General features: G+C 34.8%; 1 pseudogene; it reads right to left on the bottom strand.

Annotated features, from left to right (window-relative positions):
• Positions 1 to 1,643: 1,643 nt before the first annotated feature.
• LOC107417492 (phenylacetaldehyde reductase-like) lies at positions 1,644 to 24,037 on the bottom strand (annotated as a pseudogene).
• Positions 24,038 to 24,675: the final 638 nt, after the last annotated feature.

The following is a 24,675-nucleotide window of genomic DNA, read 5'->3' as shown; positions in this document are numbered from 1 at the left end:
ACCCTGGATGAAGGATGACTAAGTCAATCTTGTTTTCTTTTGCAAATTTCCAAGCAACATCCTCGGCTAAAGTTTTTGAAAGCCCATATCAAAGCTGGACAAGAAAAATACAAAGCAATAGCTAGATTTATTGAATTATACGAAAACTTGAAGGAAACTTGCGTTGTAAGATTACAGAATGAAAGAGCAATAATTGAAATGAAGCAAACAAGCTTGGTTTTACATATGATTAGAAGGTTGATATTCTATCTTGCTTCTAATAATAGCATAATTGAAATATCACTGCCATAAGAAGGAACTTAGAGAATCCTTTTGCAAGAAACTTGGAAACTTGGAAAGAGATATTAAGTCTAAACGGAGGATTTGGAGTTTAAAAACAATCCACAGAGCTCTTCATATAAGTTTGAACAAGTTAGAAAGGGAAAGAGTAAAAGAACTATCTTTGGTCACGAACAGTGGCACTGACAATATATCCGTGTTGCAATAAAAGCTTCACTAGCCTTGAAGCTATGAACCCAGAAGCTCCTGTAATACACACCACCTTTTCTCTTCCACTCATTCTTTATCTCTCTCCATGCTCTGGACCTTCTTTACCAGTTTATGAATAGTACTGGCAAGCCGCAACTACTGTATTTTGGTTATGGAAGATGTTCTAACTACTAATGAATATGAAAGAAAAGTTCATCATCTTTGGATTCCTCACTGCTCCTTTATTAATGACAAGAGACAACAGATGCGATGGAGATGTCACATTAATACTATTTATAAAGTATAGACAACTCCACTTTCATACTAAATTATGTTTAAATAAAAAAGAGAGATAAAGTATTACCAGAAGGAAAATAATAATAATAATAATAAATAAATAAATAAAGAGAGATATAGAGACTGAAACCCTCCTTATGATTTGGCATTTTCCAACCAAATCTGCAAGAATACAACCACCAAACAACAGACACGTGGAAGAGAAAACTTATAATATAAGGAGCCCGCTTGAGGATTGTCAAAAGGTTTCTAGCTAGCGGGGAGAGTATTAGTTTTGATTGTATATATAACTAACGTTCTGCTTTTAGTCTATTTTACATGTTTTTTTTTTTGTTTTGTTTTTTTTTTTTTGGTTGAAATTTTTTGATCATGAAGTTTCCTTGGACATCAATGTTTTAGAAAGAATATATTTGGTGCTCATTTGATTGTAGATTCCAAAAACTTAAGCTGATAGAAGTGGATCCAACCATATATAAACTAACAAAATTTATTATCAACACATGCCCCTGATTATACGAGTTGCATTGTCCAACTGCCTTCATAGTCTTTCTAGGAAGGTTTTTCATTAACCACTAATAATAATAATAATAATAATAAAATACAATTCAAAAATACCACCCATGCACTGCCATGTGGCAGTGTGGGACCAACACTCTACCACATGACAGTCCACAGGTGGTCCCAGCCCAATAGCGAGATCCTCACGAGTATTCAATGTCTATGTTTGACAGCCTTATAAAACGAAGTTTGAGAAAAGATTGTGCCCACCACCTTGTAGTGGGGCTGAAAACTTGTAGGAATTTTTATTTTACTTCAGTGATTGTTGGAAGATTAGGCCCTAATGAAGACGCTTTTTTAACAAGTTACAGGCTCACAGAAATATTGGGATGATGAAAACAAGGATACATATGTTTTATTTGTAATTAAATCAACCATATCATATCCCCTGCCATTGGCATAATTTACATGATTAGAAAACCCTTCTCCTTGAAGCATTCAACAGTGTCTCTGAGACTCACTTCCAACGAAATGAAGTCAATACCCAAACCTTTTGCTTTCTCATTAGATACATGATAGATTGGCAAATGAGGTTTTTCATTTTCCCATCTGAAATGGCAAAACCATAAAACATTTTCCTTCGTGTTTTATATTATATATCAGCAAAATTCATTTTTGTTTTCCTTAAATCCTAATAAAAGCATTAAAATCTTACTTTCGCAAAAGACACCAAATAGCATATTTTTCTAAACACTTGCAAATTAATGAAAAATGACCTTTCAGGAAGGCTCAAATCAGGGTATAGTTCTTCTAAAATCTTTGAAGTCCCAACATTGTTCATAACAGTTCCTACTAAAATATATCTTCCACTAGCTGAAGCTACTTCGAATGCTTGAATATGTGCATTGTGCATATGCTACATCTCTAACATCAACATACCTATAAACCATGTTGGCTAAGGTTTGTGATCCTGCAGGCAAAATTTGCAAAACAAGCTCAACAGTTTGAATCACAAGGTATTTTTCAGTAGAAAAAGGAAAGCTTAACTTCTAAGACTTCTAGTTAGTAGTTTGGTCAAATTTAACTTTTTATTGTAATTCCTAGTTTAGGCAAAATTCTTCCTGAATATCAAAATCCACTTGTTACTAGGTTGTATCTACCTCTAACATGCTAGCTGCATCAAATAAAGCTTCTAAACTTTCTGCCAAATGCTGCATCTAAAAAATATGAGGTCCTAAACTGTACCATTTATATGATTCAGAACAATCTCGGCTGTCACATAGGAGTTGACTGTAAGAAAGGACCAATAGTAAACCCTGGATGCATGGTGACCAAGTCATTCTTGTTTTCTTTTGCAAACTTCCATGTAGCTTCCTCAGCTAAAGATTTTAAAAGTGCATACCAATTCTGGACACGAAAAATATAAGACAAAAAAATGTTTAGTAGTTTTACTTTTTACATATGATTAGAGGGCTGGAATTCTGTATTTTGTTTCTATTAAAAGCATAGTTGAACTATAACCGCCATAAGAGGTGGCTTAGAGAAGCGTTACGCAATACGTTCCATAGAAATTACATACAGAAACTCGACCCACCTTCAACTCCTCACATACAGCAGGATCTGAAAACCATGTCTCATCAACTACCACATCGGGTGTGGGAGCTTTCCCATTGATTGGAAGTGAAACCATGGAAGATGTTACAACAACTTTCTTCACAGAAGGAAATTTTACACATGATATTAGAACATTCAATGTTCCCTTCACTGCAGTGTCAATTACTTCAGCCTGAAATGTGTGAAGCGAATCATATCGAATTTTCAATATATATGCATATTGAAGGAATTTTTCTTAACCTGTGGATCACTAGGTGAAATAATAACGGGAGATGCTGTATAGAAAACACCGTCATGCCCATCAACTAGAGAATCAAATGATCCTTCTTCTAGTAGATTTGCTTCGAGCAAGTGAAGTCTTTCTTTAGCTTCATCAAGAGAGAGCAAGTGCTCTGTTTTCTTTGGATCATCTGTGGCATATATAAACAGAAATCAACTAAGTTCCACTGAGAATTCATACAACCAAGGGAAACAAATATGCAACACTATACAAAAGATATCGAAAATTCAACAAACTCACTCAATTTAATCCTTAATTCTATCTAAAATGGATGAACTCCTAGTCGGCTCTGAAAGGAAACACCTAAATTGTTTAAACGGGTCTCAGATTAACCACAAGTTTTATCATATTTGATACAATTAACTTCAAACTCCAAGACCCGAATTTTATTTTATTTCTTCTAGTAAATTAGGAAACAATCAAAACCCAGAATTTGGAAGTGTAACAAAATATTCCATATAAGTTTGAACAATTTAGAAAAAGGGGAGGAATAAAAGCACTCACTTGGGTCCCAAACAGAGGCTTTGACAGTATATCCACGTTGTAATAAGAGTTTCACCAGCCATGAAGTTATAAATCCATAAGCTTCTGTTACACACACCACCTTCTCTCCACCACTTGTCCTTTGGCTCTCTCCTAGCTCTTTACCTGCATTGCAGTTTTTGTGCAGGAATGAAGGAATGGCTTATAGTGACATTGGAAACCCGGAAATGTTGAAAAAAAATGCCAGTGAACGGGGAAAAAAAAATAATACTACGTATAAATAAACTAGTCCATAAACTATTATAGTACAGAGAGAGACAGAAAACCCTCCTAATGGTTTGGCATTCGCTGACCATCTGCAAAGACCGTAAGCATTTTCTGTCTTTATCTCTCTGGATGTATAGTTGCTTGCAGGGAGAGCATCATTTGTTTAGCTTTCTGATCATCAAGTTTTTGCTCGGATTATTCATTGAAGATCCTATGGAATTTGCGGTCATTGATAATAAAAATGCACTGCCACGAGGAAATGTGGGATCACAATATGCCAGGTGGTAGTCCATGGATGGTGCATCCCAATGGTTAGCCTCTATGAGAGTCAGCTTTGCTTATTATCTAGATTTGAGAAACGATATATGTGCAACCTTCTAGATCATGTGCTCAAGCGAGTGAGATCAGGCCACCAGATCCCAGGTTCAAGAGAGGAGGTGGGCAAATACAAACAACAACGACAAAAATAACAGCACGGCAACCAAAATGTTCTTCTCTTCGTTTTTGCCTTTTTATCTAAAGATATATTATTATTCATTCAGAAAATGGATTTTCTACATAATATCATAATTTCTACAACAAATTATACATATTAAAACTCAAACGAAACAAGCTAAAAAAAAAAAAAAAAAAAAACCAACTATGGAGTGTAATGCCCCTGAAACACGACTCTTTGTTTTGTTTTGTTTTGTTTTGTTTTGTTTTTTTTTTTTTTTTTTTTTTTTTTTTTTGAGTGAAGCCTACTTTGAATTTCTACAACAACTGTCTTGAGGATTATCAAAAAAATAAAAAAAAAATAAAAAATATGGTAGGCTTCACTCAAAAAACAAAAAGTCTTTTTCTTCTCTGCCTCAAACACGACCTTTTTTTTTTTTTTTTTTTTTTTGGGTACCGTTTCATCCACAAATCCAAAGTAGGCTTCACTCAAAAATTTCCTCATTACCAGAGTAAGAGCGCACTTGAGGATTATCAAAAGGTTTCTAGCTAATAGGGAGAATATTAGTTTTGATTGTACATTCAACTACCGTTCTGGCTTTGGTTGAAATTTTTTGATCGTGAAGTTTTCTCAGACATCAACAATTTAGAGAGAATATATATTTGGTGCTTATTTGATTGCAAACTCCAAAAACTTAAAACTGATAGGAAATGGATTCAACTATATATACTATATCAAACTAACAGAATTTATTATCAACACATTGTTAAATAAATAAATAATTTATGGGCTTAACATAATCAATTACTCACTTACAGGACCTATTTCTTCCATTAATAGAACTGGCTTAGCATAATCAATCTTGGTCAAACACTGTCTTTAATACTCCAGTTGACCTATTGGACTGGAGGACCAACTCTATTTATAAGCCCACTGATTTACCCATATTTTATCTATTATTATTATATTATTATATTATTATTATTTTGTGTATATTAGAATTAATAGGTAAATTTGACTTGCAGAGACTATAAAAGGTCTAAGGCAAGCAAAAAGATACATACTATATTTTTGAGATTAGGGTTTTTAAAATTCATTGAAAGTGGTTTGAGAGTAGTGTGTCTACAGGTACTACATTACGTTATTTTCTATTTTGCAGGATTAAAGATTTAATTTACCAATAGCTGCATTTGGAGGTTAGTAATTTAATGCTTTAATGGAATTTATTATGTATCTTTAAATCCATAAAATCTAACAATTAGTATCAGAGCATGATTAATATGTATAATAAATTTTGTTGTGATTTGTTTGTTAACTATGTTCGAAATATTACTGTATGAGTATTTATTTTCTGTATGATCCAGATATATTTTTCTTTATTTTTATTTTTCCTTCCTGCTTGCATGGAGACAAGGAAACTTAATATATGCCTTATTGTTATTTGTAATAGTAATAAAAAAAAATTTTAAAAATTATTTTGGTTTCTTGACAAATCTTGATATGGGATTGTGTGAGTTGAATGGAATAATTTTTTTTTTTTTTGGAGTCCTCAGTATGTACCGAACCACATAATTTTTCCCTAAAAAAAAAAAAAAAAACCCTTAAATCCGAATAATGTAAATTTTTGTTATTGATGATATTGAGACCTGAGCTATGTTTTATTGTGTTTTTCGGTTTGAATGGAGTGATTTAGACTGTTTAATTCGGTTCAAAACCTTGTGAAACCGAGTTATTTATGAACCTTCCATAGCCGAATTACTTCTTGATTGGGTGTTCGTTTTGGGTTGATTTTGGACCAAATTGAGTTGGAGAAATAGTTGCCTAAGAAAGACAAATTCATCGCTGCCGGTATCGCTGGATATGGTGGCCGGAACAGCGAAAAATGGCCAGGTATGAAATCGAGTCGCGTGACCAGTATGGATTAGAACCGGGTCGACCCGTGACCCACATTGCTGAGGATGGTGACCTGAACACCAGGTCGTATGGTGCATTCTGCTGACGTCAGCATGCTATTTATTGATGCCAGCAGCCGTGTATTAAAAAAAAAAAAACTTTTTTTTTTGTTTTGTTTATTTGGTTATTTAATTACCTATTGTTTTATTATTATTTTAAAAAGAAAGGGAAAATTTGTTATTTATTTATTTATTTATTTTATATGGTTATTTATTTATTTATTTATTCCATTTCAAATTTCTTGAATTAAATTTTAAATATCTACGTTCAGAATTGGATTGTGTTAGCTTTATCTAAAGAGACTTTATGCCTAGTTGGTATTGTAATGTGGAATTTTAAGTACTTACCTGTCGTGAGACTTAGTTCGTCTGTATTATATGTACCATTGTAATATATGTTGGTATAGTGAATGGGATATTTTATATTTGCCTATTTCATAAAGTTGCCATTTTGTCCACTTATTAACCAGGATTTATACAGGTAATTAGGCTACCGTGTCGGTGGTTTTAGTTGCTTTGTATGACGCTTGGAATGGCAGTGGAAATTGATTGAATGCCATGAATCGTAAGTTATGAGTTACCTGGTCGGTGATTCAGTTCAATGCATTTTATTATGGTTATTTGGTTAACTGTTCCTATCCCACTAAAGGGTATCTTTAGTGCTACAAAGACCCTAGCGATATTGATTTTATGTTTTGTGATGAGGGGCTGGAAAATAGTTATTGTTTTATATATATATTAAATGTTTTATTGTGTCTACTATTTTCATAGTTAGTAGCACTCGGAACGTACTGCCCATGACTGCCATCATAAAATTAGATGGGACAAATCATCAGAAGTGGAAAAAGACCATGGTTAGAAATTTGACATTTATGAAATTGGATTTCACTTTAGAGATAGATTCACCATAGATATCAACTGATGAGAGTAGTGTGGCAATTAGGAAACTTTATGAGGATTGGAAGCATTCTAATAAGTGCTGCATCATGATGATGGAGAATCACATGGGTGAAGCTATATATGCTAGTATTCCTAAGGTTGACACTGCAAAGGAACTTTTTGAGGAGATAGGAAAGAAGTTCATCAAGTTTGATATGAATGAGAAGTATCATTTTTTGGATCTTTTGAATAATACTAAGTATGATGGAATTAAAGGAGTAAGGGACAATATTAAGTTTCTTTCTTCCTATTATAATAAGTTGAGGGACCCTAATATGGACATTGGAGAGGAGTTCTTGACCTATTCTATACTGGAGCGTCTTCCATCTCAGTTTGATAATATAAAATATAGTTTGAATAAAGAGGAGAAATGTAATATTTTAATGATTGAGACCAATATTATTGATGTCCCTATAAATTCTTGGTGGTTAGATATTGGAGTAATAATTCATGCTACTAATTCATTCAAAGGGATGATAAGCCAAAGGGGGCCAACAATCTTGAGCAGCATGTTTATATGGGAGATAGCTTAAGAGTGAAGGTGGATCTCATGGGAATAATTAAGTTGAGGCTTGCCACTGAATATATTTTAGAGTTAGAAGAAGTTTCCTATATATAACAACTTTAATAAGAAGAAATTTATTATCTATTTCTCTTTTGGATAGTCAAGATTATAGTTTCTTGTTTGGAAATAACAAAGTTGAAATGTATAAGGATGGTAAATTGTTTATATATACTTGATTTATTTAATAATGGTTTCAATTATTTTATTAATTCTGTTGTTGCCCTTATTGTTGCTTCTAAACATCCAAAAGTTAATGATAATTCCTCAATGTTATGGTATAAGCGTTTGGGACATATTTCTAAGTACATAATGGAAATGTTAGTAAAGGATGGAATACTTCCTAATCTTGATTTCTCTGATTTATCAACTTATGTTGAATGTGTGAAAGGGTAGTTAACTTTTAAGGTTAGAAAAGATAAAATAGCAAGGTGTGGAGATGTTTTGGAATTCATAATAATATATGTGTCCACACCAACTGCTTGGGTGGTTATAGGTATTTTATTACTTTTATTAATGATTTTTCTCGTTATGGACACGTTGAGCTTATCTGTGAGAAATCAGATTCTTTGGTTGCCTTTGAGGAGTTTTAGGTTAAGATGGAGCCTCAAAAAAAGGTTGTGAGGTCTAACATAGGTGGTGAATTTTATGGCAGATATGATAAGACTGGATGAAATCCTGGAGCATTTGCAATTTATTTATGTGAATGTGGCATCGATGAACAATACACAATGCCTGGTACTCCTCAGCAGAATGGCATAGCTGAGAGGAGATGTAACAACCCGTACAAAAAATACACATGTTTTAACAAGTTATACCAAGTTTGACCAAGTGAACATTAGGTGGGTCCAAGTTGACTTCTTCAATGTTCAATATTTTTAGTTTGACTGAGGTACCTGTGCAGATCTCATTGATACGAGTTCATAGATTGGTGGCATGCCAAATTTTGAGTTACGGATAAAAAGTTATGCTTCTATAAAGTTTCATATATCAGTTTTATATCAGTGTTCAAACCAGTCCCAGATTTTCATCTGTTAGTGACCCAAGGCTCTATATAAATGGTGGAAAGCATGCCCATCAGGAAACAAGTTCCAAAATACCCATGTGGTCCCCAAATTCGAGAAAAAAATTTTCAGACCCACGGATCCCAACTGGGCCATTTCTAGCAGTTTAACGTCTAATTGGGTCATCGCTGTTTTTTCCCATTTCGGCCACTAAACTATTACATGTGCTAATCATGGTGGAAGCCCACGTCAAGATGAGCTTGGCCATGAAATTTCACGGCAAATGGCAGCTGGACACGCACGGATCTGGCCTACGAAAGCGACGGCGGATGGTGAGGTGGGTCGCCAAATTTTCACATTTTTGGTCCGTTTCAGGCCAATCCATACATCTATCCAACCATTTTGGACCCTCTAAACTCATTTCCATGGTTCTTTTGCCCAGATTCCTCACCATTTGGGAGATATGACGATGGGAAGTTCGACCGAAGCTTCAACCGAGTTTTCCAGCCACCGGAGGAATCTTTGGACTGATGTGAGTATACTGCTAAGTTCCTTGTCTCTTGGGTTTTCTATGGATATAAATTTTGTGAATTTTAAAGGCCATTTGATGATTTTTCCATTTTTGAGTCAATTAGTTAATTATCGGATAAGTTAGGGCTGTGGTTGGACAACATTAGTCAAATTGGTTAAAATTGGAGTTGGATTAGTGAAATTGGACATTATTAGGACCCATTAGGAGCTTCAATTTTGAAAGATTAGGCTTCGGGTGAAAATCCCCAATTTTGAGTACCGAGTCCTAAGGACACGCAGTATAATTGGACCGTCCAGTGTTCAATTTATGTAATTTTATAATACTAAAAATTAATTTAAGATATTTGGGTCATACAAGTATCTTTGATTTAGTTATTTGGAGACTGAGAAATATTTTATTATATTACAGGCACTCGAATTGAGCCTGGAGGTGATCATGTAGTCGGAGTAGGAGTGAAAATTTGCAGTACTGTGAGTGATTATAATTTTTAAAACGTTTTGGGTATAAAGAATAATATATATGTGTGTTTTGGAAATTTTACGTAGATATAAATTGATTGAAATGGTTGCTTTATGCATATAAAATATTTGCTTTCACTTGCACGAGTTATCATTTTATGCGGATTTTAATAAGATTTTTAATGAATTCTAATTTTGATGAGTTCATAGTGAACTTGAGAATCATGTTAATTAAATATTCTGGTATTTGAACTGAGATTTTAGATCATTTTGGAAAATATTTTATCTGAGGGGCAAATTGAAAATTTATACGATTTTAAGCATGTTTAAATATTTTATAATTTTTAAGTGCTTAAAATTGGTTTATTGGTGAATATATTTCGTTGAGGTATTTCTGGTTTTCGCATGAAGTTATGATTTGAATTTTTCTGAAATATTTAAATAAGTATTGGAATTTAAATATTAAATTATAATTTATGATACAATATCATTTAGGAAAAGTATGTATAATCTTACAAGATTGTTTTAAGGATATGGTATTGGTTATTTTAAATTGATGTACCATGTAGTGCCAATATCTTGGATCAATATTATATTATATTATATTATATTACAGTGTGCTAGGTTTTGCCATGGTACCATGAGGTTGGGTTTAGCCCACAGGATATTATTGCCATGGACCGTGAGGTTGGGTTTATCCCACAGGTTATTATTACCACAGTACCGTGAAGTTGGGTTTAGCTCACAGGATATTATTGCCACAGACCATAAGGTTGGGTTTATCCCACAGGTTATTATTGCCACGGTAGCATGAGGTTGGGTTTAGCCCACATGATATTTATTGCCACGGACTGTGAGGTTGGGTTCGTCCCAACAATTTACTATTTCCACAGAGGTGGGTATATCCCATGGTTTACAGATTGGTACATTGGATAGTACATGATATACATTTGAATATATTGTTGGTTTCAAATATTGTGGTTATTTTTGTATATTCATAATTATTTCATGGAAATATATTTATAAGATTTTATGCTCAATATTTATATCTTGTTTAAGATATTTTGTGATATGATATTGGTCGTTCATTTTTTTAATACTTTTGAGCATCAATTTTATGATATTAAATTGGGATACAAGAGTGGGTTTTAAGAAATGATTTTTAAACCGGGAATTTTTCAAACGAGTGGAACGAAAGGTCTTGAGAGAAATATTTTTACGGAAATAAATTATTATTTTTCTATTATACTATGTCACTCACTAAGATTCCCTTATCTCACGTTTTATTTGTTTTAATTTTGTCCCCCTAGGCCCAAGGAGCTAGTAGCAGTCTACCTTGCGCACAGCTTATCGATTTGTTCCTTCCACGACAGCAGCCGTATTTATCCTTTCTTTATTTATCATTATCTTCTGAACTTATTTATTACTTGTTTGTACTCCTAGACTTTGTTGACACTCTTAGAATGCTCTGATTTTAAAAGTGGAACTTAGTAGAGAACATGGTACTTATATGGGTAGTTATGACCTGTAGTACAGTAGGCTGGTTGAGGATCTTATGTTGTTGTGGATTTATTTACTTATTTATATCTATATATTGAGGTATTATTGATATTGCTGGTGTTCGTTGTCCACTTTTTAAGGTGAGGTTCCATTGGATATTTCTCTAGGGATTGTCCGATAGAACCTCACTAGGAGGGACTACCCGAGAGATACTGGGAGGATTCTCGGAAGGGGGGGTTCTGTCAAGAGAAATCACACTTTGTTGGATATGGTACGATCTATGTTGGCAAATTCTACTTTGCCAGAATACTTGTGGGGAGAGGCTTGAAGAATGGCGGCTTATATTTTGAATCAACTACCAAGTAAATCCATTCCTAAGACTCCATTTGAGTTATGGTCAGGAAGAAAGCCTAATTTGCACCATTTTCAAATATGGGGTTGCAAAGCTGAAGTAAGGATTATAATCCCCAAACTAAGAAGTTAGATCCTAAAACTATCAGTGGATATTTTGTTGGTTACTGTATAGAATTTAGGGGTTCAAGATTCTTTTGTCCATCTCACACCACTAGAATTATAGAGTCAAACAGGATCGTTTATTTTGAAGATGATTTTGGGTTTGATGACAATAATGGTCTAAGGGAGCCTCAATTTAGTGAAGAAAAAGTATTCATTCCCAGTGTTGTTGTTCTTAATAGAGATGTTATTAATCTAATAGTTGATGAACCAGTAGTTGATCAGGATGAACCCATTGTCGAAGGGCAGGATATTCTAGTTATTATAGATGCTGATGTACCTTTGAAAATGTCATAAATGACTAGGAGGTCAGCTATTCCTAATGACTATGAGGTTTACTTGAAGGAGCATGATTTTGACATAAGTGATTATTCAGATCCAGTCACTTATAAGGAGGCCACAAGTAGTTTGTATTTAAATTTTTGGTTGAATCCAATGGAAGATGAAATGAAATCTATGGGATCAAATGGTGCTTGGGATTTGGTTGAGTTACTAGAGAGTAGCAAGCCTATAAGGTGCAAATGGGTCTTTAAGACTAAAAGAGACTAATGGTCAAGTGGAGAGGTATAAGGCTAGACTTGTAGCCAAAGAGTTTAGCTAGAAAAAAGGAATTGATTACACAGAGACATTCTCTCCTATATCCATAAAGGATTCTTTTAGAATCATTATGGTAATGGTGGCACATTATGACCTGGAATTGCATCAGATGGATGTTAAAACTACTTTTCTAAATGGTGATTTGTTTGAGGATGTATATATGGCTCAACTAGTTGGCTTCCGGTAAATAATTTGGTTTGTAAGCTTAAGAAGTCAATTTATGGTCTTAAACAGCCTTTGAGGGAATGGTATCTTAAGTTTGATGAGGTTGTCACTAAAAATGGTTTTAAGAAGAATGTTGTTGATAAGTGCATATATATGAAGGTCAATGGGAGCAGTTCTATATTTTTGCTGTTGTATGTTGATGACATACTTTTAGCTACTAATGACACTGGCCTATTGGCTAAGACAAAGCAGATGTTGTGCAACTATTTTGATATGAAAGATCTTGGTGAGACTTCTTTTGTTTTGGGGATCAAAATTGTTTGAGATAGGACTAATTATGTGTTGCAGTTGTCTCAAAGAGCCTATATTGATAGAATTCTTAAGAGGTTTGATATGCACAATTGTGCTCCTGGAAGTCTACCGGTCACAAAGGTTGAAAGGTTTTCTAAAGATCAGTGTTCCAAGAATGATAGAGAAAGGATGGCGATGAAAAATGTTTGCTATTCTTCTGCAGTGGTTAGTTTAATGTATGCTCAAGTTTGTACACGGCCTGATATAGCTTTTGCTGTGTATGTGCTTGGTAGATTTATAAGCAATCTTGGTTCTATTCATTACCAAGCAGTTAAAAAGGTCTTCATGGTACTAAAAATCATATGTTCACATATCGATGCACCAATTCTCTTGATGTAGTTGGTTATAGTGATGCAGATTATAAAGGCTGTGTGGATGATAAGAAGTCTACCACTGGATATATATTTATCATGGCAAGAGGTACTGTGTCTTGGTGAAGTGCGAAGTAGTCTGTGACAGCATCCTTAACTATGCAGCCAGAGTATATGGCATGTTATGAGGCCTATTATGATGTATTGTGACAATATTATAGGGTTTTCTTTCTCCAATAATTTAAAAGGTACCCCTGGAGTGAGATACATTGATGTAAAGTATTTTATGGTAAAGGAGAAAGTTGAAGAAGGCCTCATTACTGATGCTCACATGCCTACTTACAGTATGGTGGCAAATCCACTGACCAAGGCCTTACCAGTATACACATTTGAGGAGCATGTGTCCCCTAAGGGATTGTTAGGCAGTTGAGACTGCTGTGGATCAATGGGAGTATATTATGTTTTCGGCAGTAATATCCATGTTGAGTATTATTTATTTCTTTGAGTATTTTGATACATTGATTTATATGGATCATTATTTATTTATGAGATGATTTATTACACATATTATTGCTCCTTGTATTTACAAGCCTGTTGAGACTTTTAGTCTATTAATATGTGTATGTCGATCCACATGTGCCATTGTGAGTCCCTACTATCTAGTTTGGGTATATTGTTGTATCCTGTCGAAATACAATGTGCTTGGATAAAATTATATTATTTGTGTTGGGGGATTGTACGTGGTTATGTAAATCTCTACTACCCAGACTGAGTTTATGGCATGCAAAGTGCTCAGTTGAAATGGTATTATGTTTTGAGAGATTTACTAAAAGAATCTCTACTACCTAGTCTAGTATATTTTTGTGCCATGTCGGTATGCTATATATTTAGATGAAACGGTATTATGGTTCGGGAGATTCTGTAGTAAATGAGTTTGGATTATAGATGATGATGATTATGCAATCCAAGTGGGAGAATGTTAAATAAATAAATAATTTGTGGACATAGCATAATTAATTACTCACTTACAAGGCCTATTTATGCCATTAATGGGATTGACTTGTTTATTATTTTGTAGTAGGGCCTTTGGTCACACACTCTCTGTAATATTCCCGCTGGCCCATTGGACTGGATGACCAACTCTATTTATAAGCCTATTGAATTACCCATATTTTTTCTATTATTAAATTATTTTGTGTGTGTTAAAATTAATGGGTAAGTCTGACTTGCAGAGACTATAAAAGGTCTAGGACAAGCAAACAGATACATGCTGTATTTTTGAGATTAGGGTTTCATAAATCATTAAGAGTGTTTGAGAATAGTATGCTCATAGGCACTACTTTATATTATTTTCTGTTTGTAGGATTAAAATTTTAATTTATCAATGACTGCGTTTGAAGGTTAGTAATTTGAGGCTTTAATGGAATTTATTATGTACCTTCAAATCCGTAAAATCTAACATGCATGCTTCTAATTATATGAGTTGCATTGTCCAACTGCCCTTAAAGTCTCCATTGGAAGGCTTTTCATTAATCATTAGTAAAATAACACAAAGTAAATAAATAAATACACATACAAAAATACCACCCATGAACTGTCATGAGTAAGTATGGGACCAACACTCTACTGCACGGCAGTCAGCCCAACTGTGAGATCATCATGAGTTGACTAAGAGTCGATGTCTATGTTTGACAGCATTAACAAAAAAAACAAAAACGTTTGAGAATAGACTGAGCACACCACCTTGTAGTCCTATGGGTTAACCACTACTTCCATAGGGTTGAAAACTCGTAACAATTTTTCTTTTTTCTTGCAATGACTCTTGGAAAATTTTACACTTCATTAACAAGTTATAGAAGAATGGGATAATGAAAATAAGGACATATATGTTTTATTTTTAATTATATCCACCATATCATATCCCCTGCCAATGGCATAATTTACATGATTAGAAAACCCTTTTCCTTGAAGCATTCAACGGTGTCTCTGAGACTCACTTGCAAAGAAATGAAGTCAATACCCAAATCTTTTGCTTTCTCATTCAATACATGATGGATTGGCAAAGGGGGTTTTTCATCTTCCCATATGAAAGAAATGGCAAAAACATAAACGTTTTCCTCTGTGTTTATATAATATACATCAACAAATTTCTTCATTTTTTATCTTACACCAAATAGCATGTTTGTCTATATACTTGCATATTAATGAAAATTTACCTTTCAGGAAGGCTCAAATCAAGATATAGTTCTTCTAAAATCTTTGAAATCCAAACATTGTTCGTAACAGTGACTACCGAAATATACTTCCACTAGCTGAAGCTACTTTACATGCTAAATATGTGCACATGCTACATCTCTAACATCAACAGACCTATAAACCACGTTTTCTAAGATTTGTGATCCTGCAGCCATTACAAAATAAGCTAAATAGTTTGAAGCATAAAGCATTTTTTAGTAGAAACAAGCAAATTTAACCTCTAAGACTTCTAGTTAGTAGTTTGGGCAATTTTCAAATTTTTATTATAATTCCTAATTGAGGAAAAATTCTTCATGAATATTAAATCTACTAGTTACTAGGTAGTATCTACTTCTAATATGCTAGATGCATCAAATAAAGTTCTAAACTTTCTATCAAATGCTGCATTTAAAAAGATTAGGTCCTAAACTATACCATTTATGTTTTCCAGAAAGATATCTACTGTCATACTAAGAGTTGATTGTAGGAAAGGACAAATAGTAAATGCTGGATGTATGGTGACCAAATCAGTCTCGTTTTCTTTTGTAAATTTCCAAATAGCATCCTCAACTAAAGTTTTTGAAAGTGCATACCAATTCTGGAGAAGAAAAATATAAGACAAAAAAACGTTTTGCAGTTTTACATTTACACATATTTAGAGAGCCAGAATTCTATATATTGTTTCTACTAAAAGCAGAGTTGAACTATAACTGGCAAAATAGGTAGCTTAGAGAAGCTTCATGCAAGACATTCCATAGAAATTACATAAACAAACTTGACCAACCTTCAACTCTTCACAAACAGCAGGGTTTGAAAACAATGTTTCATTTATTGTAAGTGATACAATGGAAGATGCTAAAACCACTCTCTTTGTAGAAGGAAATTTTATGCAAGCTCTTATAACATACAGTGTTACCTTCACCACAGGGTCAATTACGTCAGCGTGAAATGTGTGAAGTAAGCCATATCAAATTTTCAAGATATACATATATATATATATATATATATATTGGGAGTATATGCATGTTAAAGGATTTTTCTTAACCTGTGGATCGGTAGGTGAAATAATAATGGGAGATGCTGTATGGAAAACACCTTCACACCCTTCAACTAGAGAATCAAATGATCCTTCTTCTAGTATATTTGCCTTAAACAAGTCAAGTCATTCTTTAGCTCCCTCAAGAGAGAGCAAATGTTCTGTTTTCATTGGATCATCTGTGGCATAAATAAATAGAAATCAATGAAGTTCAACGAAGAATTCATACTGCCAAGGGAAACATACATTAATATTATCCTAACATATCAAAAATTCACACATCTTCACTCAATTTAATCCTTAATTAATTCCATCTATAAGGGATGATACTCCTAGTGGGTTTTGAAAGGAAACACCCATATTGTTCAACCAGTCCCAAATTAACCACAAGTTTACTCATATCTAAAATAAGGGTCTAACTTCAAAATCAAAACCCAAATTTTATTATATCTCTTTTAGTAAATTAGAAAACAATCAAAACCTAGAATTTGTAAGTGTAAAAAAATATTCCACATACGTTTAAACATGTTAGAGAAAGGGGAAGAACAAACATACTAACTTGGGTCACGAACAGAGGCTTTGAGACTATATCCATGTTATAGTAAGAACTTCACTAGCCATAAAGCTGTGAATCCAGAAGCTCCTGTTTTACACACGACCTTTCCTCCTCCACTCATCCTTTGCTCCTCTCCTAGCTCTATACCTTCTTTGTGGTTTTTGATGATTTGCAAGAATTAAGGAATGGGCCATAGTGATTATGAGAAGGAATGGAAACCAGTAAAAATTTTCATTGAAGATACTATGGAATTTGTGGTCGTAGATGCTGCCACGTGGAGATGTGGGACCCACATTATGTTGGCAGTCAAACGATGGTGCATCCCCAATGGCTAGCACGCTCTAGAGTTCTCAATGTTTGCCTATTATTTGAGGTTCAAGAATTACGTTTGACAAAGGACTGTGCCCCAACCTTCAAGCTCGGTCAAGCAGGTGGGTTATGATCTTGGATCACATATTCGAGAGAGCAGGTGGGTGAAAACAAACAACAACACTGAAACCAAAAAGAGGTACTTCAAGGTACCTCCGTTTTTGCCTTTTTACTCTAAAACTATTTTATTATTCAACCATAAAATGAATTTCTGCATAATATTATAATTTCTACAACAAATTATACCATATTTAACCTCAAATGAAACAAATAGAAAAATATATATATGAATGATGGAGTGCATCCCTCCTAGTCTTTGTCCTGATGCCCCTAGTCTTTGTATGCACTGGTCTTGTTCTTCTATGTCTCAGCCATGATATTCTTAGTACGATTTCATCCACAAATCCAAAGTTGGCTTCACTCCAAGATTTCCTCGTTGGCAAAACTAAAAATGGAACTAGAATTCCTACTGCAAAGCCCAAACCACTTATCAGTAAGGCTCTCATCACCACCACTACTATCCTTGGGACTGGTCTTTCCCTTATCTGGATCATCATCACCTGGACATTTCACAGCAAGTGGAGTAACACAAAGCCTAGATTTCCAGCAGAAGATGATGAATCAAAGGTTGTTATCTAATCTTTGTATGGAATTCTACCAGACAAGTCATTGTTTAACAAGTTCAGATGCCACAAGAATGAAAGTGATGCCAAACTTTGAGGCATAGCACCTGTGAGCCTGTTGCTTGCGAGATCAAGTGAGGACAGTTGTTATAGTTCTGATATTGTTTCAGGAATGTTGCTATTAATATGGTTTCTGGACAAGTTCAAAACCACCAAACCCAGCAGTTTTGTTATTTCTTTCGAAAAATCTCCATTCGGATTGTTTCCAGAGAGATCTAAACTAATTACAAGGGAAGGCGTCTTGGTGTATATTTAAGGCTAGCCTTTTGTACTCACAACCAAGTAATCTTCATGGTAGCTTCCACTGATGTCCCAAAAAACATTAGTAGTTTGTGTTTTAGATTTGGATCATGGATTTTAGATCTACAAAACTAGAAAGAATGCTGTTACTGAACTAGTTTTCTACCAGGTTCAACACTTGTAGTGAGCTTAAATGACAGGACCTGCCCCGAGAATCCTCCCAGGCGGGTAGTCCCGTCTAGTGAAGTTCCACTGGACAATTCCTAAAGAATATCCAATGAAATCTCACCTTAAAATGTGGACAATAAACACAAGTGATATCAATAATACCTCAATATATATATATATATATAAATAAACCCATAACAGCTTAAAAGTCCACAACCGGCCTACGGTACTACAGGCCATAACTACACACATAAGTACTATGGTCTCTACTGAGTCCTATATTTAAAATCACAGCATTCTAAGAGTGTTAACGAAGTCTAGGAGTACAAACAAGTAATAAATAAGTCTAGAAGATAATGATAAATAAAGAAAAGATAAATACGGCTGCTGTCGTGGAAGGAACAAATCGATAAGCTATGCGCAAGGTAGACTGCTACTAGCTCCCTGAGCTTGGGGAATGATTTTAAAACAAATAAAACGTGAGATAAGGAAATCTCAGTGAGTGGCATAGTATAATAGAAAAATAATAATTTATTTCCGTAAAAATATTTCTCTCAAGACCTCTCATTCCACTCGTTTGAAAGGTTCTCCGTTTAAAAATCATTTCACAAAACCCAAACTTGTACCCCAATTCAATATCATGAAATGGATGCTCAAAATATATAAAGTGAATAATCAATATAATATTATAAAATGCCTAATCATGGTGTAAAAATTGAGCGTAAATATTATAAATGCAGTTCCACAAAATTATTAAGAAAGTGTAGTAATAACCACAATATTGAAAACCATCAATGTACTCAAAATATATACAATGTGCCATTTGATGTACCAATCTGTAAACTGTGGGATACACCCACCTCACGACCCTCAATATACGAAATATATCATGGAAATAATAAAGTGTGGGGACGTACCCAACCTTATGGACCGTGACAATAATAAACCGTTGGATGAAACCAACCTCACGGCACCATGGCAATAATAAACCGTCAGATAAACCCGATCTCACGGTCCATGGCAATAGTAAACCGTTGGGTGAAACCAACCTCATGGCACTGTGGCAATAATAAACCGTCAATTAAATCCAACCTCACGGTCCGTGGCAATAATAAACCATTGGATGAAACTAACCTCACAGTACCGTGGCAAACCCAGCGTGCTGTAATATAATATTGAACCGAAACTCTGATCTTATATGGTACATCAATTCAAAATAACCAGTACAGTATCCTTAAAACAAATTTATAAGATCTTAAAACAATCTTATAAGATCATATATACTTTCCCAAACAATATTGGGTATCATAAATCATAATTTAAATTTTCAAATTCAACCCTCTTATTTAAATATCTCAAAAATTTCAAATCATTATTTCATACTAAAACTAGAAATACCACAATGAAATATATTCACCATAAACCAATTTTAAGCACATAAAATTATAAAATATTTCAATATGCTTCAAATCATATGATTTTTAATCTACTTTCTCAAACCAAATAATTTCCAAAATGATTTAAAACTCTATTCAATTATCAAGATATTTAAATACCACAAGTTTATGAACTCATTAGAATTAAAAACCGTTTAAAATATTGTCAAACGTCACATTAAATGATAACACATATATGAAAAATCAAATATTTATATATGCATAAACCAAACATATCAATCAAATGGTATATACGTAAATATTCAAAGCACACATATACTATACTATATACCCAAAACATTTAAAAAATGATATAATCACGAATAATACTGTAGATGCTCACTCTTGCTCCTCTGCAGGCTCACCTTCAAGCTCAACTCGAGTGCCTGTAATATAATAAAATATTTTTTAAGCTCCAATAACTAAACCAAAGACACTTGTATGACCTAAATGTCTTAAATTGATTTATACTATTTTAAAATTATGTAAATTGGACACCAAACGGTCCAATTCTACCACGTGTCCTTAGGACCCAGTATCCAAAATTGGGGATTTTCATCCGAAGTCTAATCATTCAAAATTGAACCTCCTAATGAGTCCTAATAATATCCAATTTCACTAAGCCAACTCCAATTTCAATCAATTTGACCAATTTTATTCAAACACAGTCCCAATTTATCCGAAGATTAACTAATTATCCAAAAAATGGAAAAATTATCAAACAACCTCCAAAATTCACAAGCTCTATATCAACGAAAAGCCCAAGAGAGAATGAACCCACCAGTATGCTCACCTTGGTCCAAAAGTTCCTCCAGTGGCTAGAAAACTTGGTTTAAGCTTCGGCCAAACTTTCCATCGTCGTATCTCCTAAACAATGAGGAATCTGGGTAAAAAAACCATGGAAATTAGTTCAGAGGTCCAAAAATGGTGGGAAAGGTCTATGGGTTGGCCTAAAACGGCCGAAAAATGGGAAAATCTGGAGACCCACTTCACAGGCTGCCGCAAGCTTCACGGGCCAGATCCGGGACCGTCCAACTGCTGTTCACCGTGAAATTTCACGACCAAGCTCACCTCGATGTGTGCTTCCTCCCTGGATGGATGTGTACAAGGTTGGTAGCCAGAATGGGTAAAAACGGTGATGACTCGGTTCTTCGTTAAATGGGTCGAAACGATCCAGTTCGGACCCATGGGTCTAGAGGGAAGGATTTCTCAGGTTTTAGGGATGAAATGGGTATTTTAGGCTTTAGTTTCTCGTGTGGCATAGTTATCGAGGCTTATATAGAGTCTTGGATCACTAACAGACAAAAACTAGGGACTGATTTGGACACTAATTTAAAATTTCTCAGAACCATAACTTTTTATCCGTAACTAAGAATTTGGCGTGCCACTAGTCTATAAACTCATATCGACGAGTTCCACACAATGGTTCTTCATTTAAACCAAAAATATTGACCATTGAAAAAGGCAACTTGGTCGCACATATTGTTCACTTGGTCAAACTCAGTCAAACTTGGTCAAACTTGTTAAAACATATGTATTTTGGTACGGGTTGTTACGTTAAATTTGATAGCTTTGATAGCCTAGAAAGAAGTTCTCCAGTAAATGCATTTGACCTCAAGGTATGGGTAATTAGCTTTTCAAAACTTTCCCGATCCATGGTGGAATGTGAGCAGTTAATTTGTTGTTTCCCAGATCCAATGTTACCAAATTCGATAAGTTCATGAAAGATGTTGGGATCTCTCCGGAAAGCATGTTTTCACTAAGATGCAAGGATTACAGCATACTCAGCTATCCCAAGAAAATAGGAATTTCCCCAGACAAGTTTCTTATTGAGATCTAGTGCCATTAAGCGAGAACAATTCCCAATGTTTAATGGAATACTTCCTGTTAACTTGTTATTCAAAATATCAATAGCTTATACATACTTCAAGGTGCGTAGAGAAGCAAGAATTTCTCCATCTATTTTTTTACCTAAAAGAGGGAGGAAGATCAAGTGTGGTGGAGGGTAATCACCTATGTTTTTAGGAATAGGACCATAAATTTTATTGATAGACAAATCAAGTAACTCCATTTCGCCAATTGGAAGAGGAATTGGACCTTGTAAAAGGTTTGAGTAGAGAGAGGTGCTCTTAATGGAACTTGGTTGCTGGTCTTTTTAACTAATTTAAGTGAAATATTCAAGGATGTTAGATTAGAGGAAATTGTCAAACATAACTATCTTTCTCACTTATCAATTCCATAAAACTGAGTACAAGATATAGAGATACAGAGAAGCTATATTTGGAAGCTATTCTTTGTTTGTAAAATATTTATGGCTACAATCATGTTTGACATTTAAGTGTAGGGATTTCTAAATTTAAGATTTCCATAACTGGCTAATTGAGGGACTCACGCCAACCCTCCCCCTTAAGTTGGTGTGTAGATATCTCTAACACCTACTTGTCAAGTGAGTCATTGAAGTTTCTGCTGGAAACTGCCTTGGTAAGAATGTCAGCCAATTAATCTTCAGATTTAACAAAAGGGAATTGAATAATCTTCTCTTCCAAATTTTGTTTGATGAAATGTCGGTCTATCTCCACGTGCTTGGTGTGGTCGTGTTGAATTGGGTTTTGAGACATGTCGATGGCAGCTTTATTATCACTAAATAAATTCATTATGTTAGAGAATCATGGCAAGTGTTAGCCATGAAACATGCAAAACCGAGACCAAGGCAAGGTAAAAGCTGAAATGCCTTGGCCGAAATCATTAACCTAGTTTGTTTCATATTTGGTTTGTATTTTAATTCTAGCAAATTGTGTAATCTAGGCTAGATAAGTTGGTGCACAAAGACACCAAAATATGTTGTTTACAGTATACTAGCCAAATTAGGGTTTAAGAAAAACCAAGCACCTAGATGACATGGAAAGCACCTTGGTGACAAGGATGGTGACATGGAAGCTATTTGGTGACATGGAGTTACACCATTCGGCCTTTCTCTCAATCAATGCATGGAAGGACATGTGTCATCATGCATGAGGACTACTTCACCATGAAGCAACTAATGAGGCAGCAACACTTGTCAACCAACCATGATGCATGTGGCAAAGTTACATTACACATGTGGTTTTGCTTCACCATGAAGGACTTGTTTATATTGGTCCTTAAAACCGGTCATGGTGTGCTTTCACACCTATTTTGTATGCTATACATACGTATTACAGTTCAATGAATGAATATATTGAATTTTGGAGAAATATACCTTAGTTTCCATTTGAAGCCAAGAGAACACAAAAACCGGCCTTGTTACAAATTTTCAGCAGCTTATTACATCAAAGCCGAGATACACCTTCACTCCAATTCAATTTCAATCCTTCATACCTTGTTTTCTTTTGATTAACCTTGCCCTCATTCTTTCACATTGCAAAGTTAGAAGAAAACCAACCTCTATTAGCAAACCTCTAAGCCAAAGAAGCTCACATAATCCTTTCGCCATGCCTCGAAACTCAACTTCAGCACTGGACAATGCTACCAGCTTTTGCTTCTTACTCCTCCATGTAACTGAGTTTCCTCCTACAAATGTAAAGTAGCTTGAAGTAGATTTTCTATCCAGGATATTCCTAGCCTAGCCTGCATCCGTGTACCCTTCAATAATTAGATGGGCATTCTTGGAGAACATTAGTCCTCTTCCTGGTGATGACTTTAGATAATGGAGAATTCAAATTATGGCACCCACCCATATGGTCTGCACTTGGATTATGCATAAATTGGCTTACCACACTTACGACGTAAGCAATATTTGGACGAGCGTGAGATAAGTAAATGAGCTTCCCCACTAGTCTCTGATACTTCACTTTGTCAGCAAGCACCTGGTCCGAATATTCTCTAAGCCTATGGTTCTGCATAATCAGAGTATCCATAGGTTTACATTCTAGTAATCCCACTTCCATCAATAAGTCCAGTATGTATTTCCATTGGGAGAGGAATATGCTTTTTCGGCTTCATCATTTCCATGTTCTTCAACTTCTTCATTTCTCAATTTGACATATTCAATCTCAGGTGGTACCTCATGCAGTTCAACCTCTCTACTGCCAGTTCCATGCTCACCCATGGGTGCCACTAACCAATTTATTTATTCTACTTGAGTCTCCCGCTTGAAGGGAAGAATTGGGTACTGGTGAAGGATAGAAATTTTCAGTCTCAAGAAAGGTAACATCCATGGTGAAATAGGTTCGATTGGTAGCTGAGTCATACCATCGGAAGCCTTTTTTATGTAAACCATATCCCAAAAATAAGCACCGATGGCAAAGGGGTCCAGTTTAGTATGTTGATTTTTGTGGAGATGGACAAAAGCAAAACACCCAAAAATTCTATGGGGAAGTATAAATATGGAAGGAAGGGATATATGAGTAGGTGGTACCTCATGCAATTCAACCTCTCTAATTCCAGTTCCATGCTCATCCACAGGTGCCATCAACTAATTCATCTCTTCTACTTGAGTCTCCCCCTAAAGGGAAGAATTAGGTACTGATGAAGGATAGAAATTTTTAGTCTCAAGAAAGGTAATGTCCATGGTGATATAGGTTCGACTGGTAGTGGGGTCATAGCACTGAAAGCCTTTTTTTTGTAAACCATATCCCACAAATAAGCAACGAACGGCACATGGGTCCAGTTTGGTATGCTGATTTTTGTGAAGATGGACAAAAGCAACACACCCAAAAATTCTAGGGGGAAGCATCAATATGGAAG

The sequence above is a fragment of the Ziziphus jujuba genome, chromosome 3, assembly GCF_031755915.1.
Source record: "Ziziphus jujuba cultivar Dongzao chromosome 3, ASM3175591v1".
NCBI classification, from domain to species: Eukaryota; Viridiplantae; Streptophyta; class Magnoliopsida; order Rosales; family Rhamnaceae; genus Ziziphus; species Ziziphus jujuba.
This window is presented reverse-complemented; position numbering and strand designations above follow the sequence as displayed.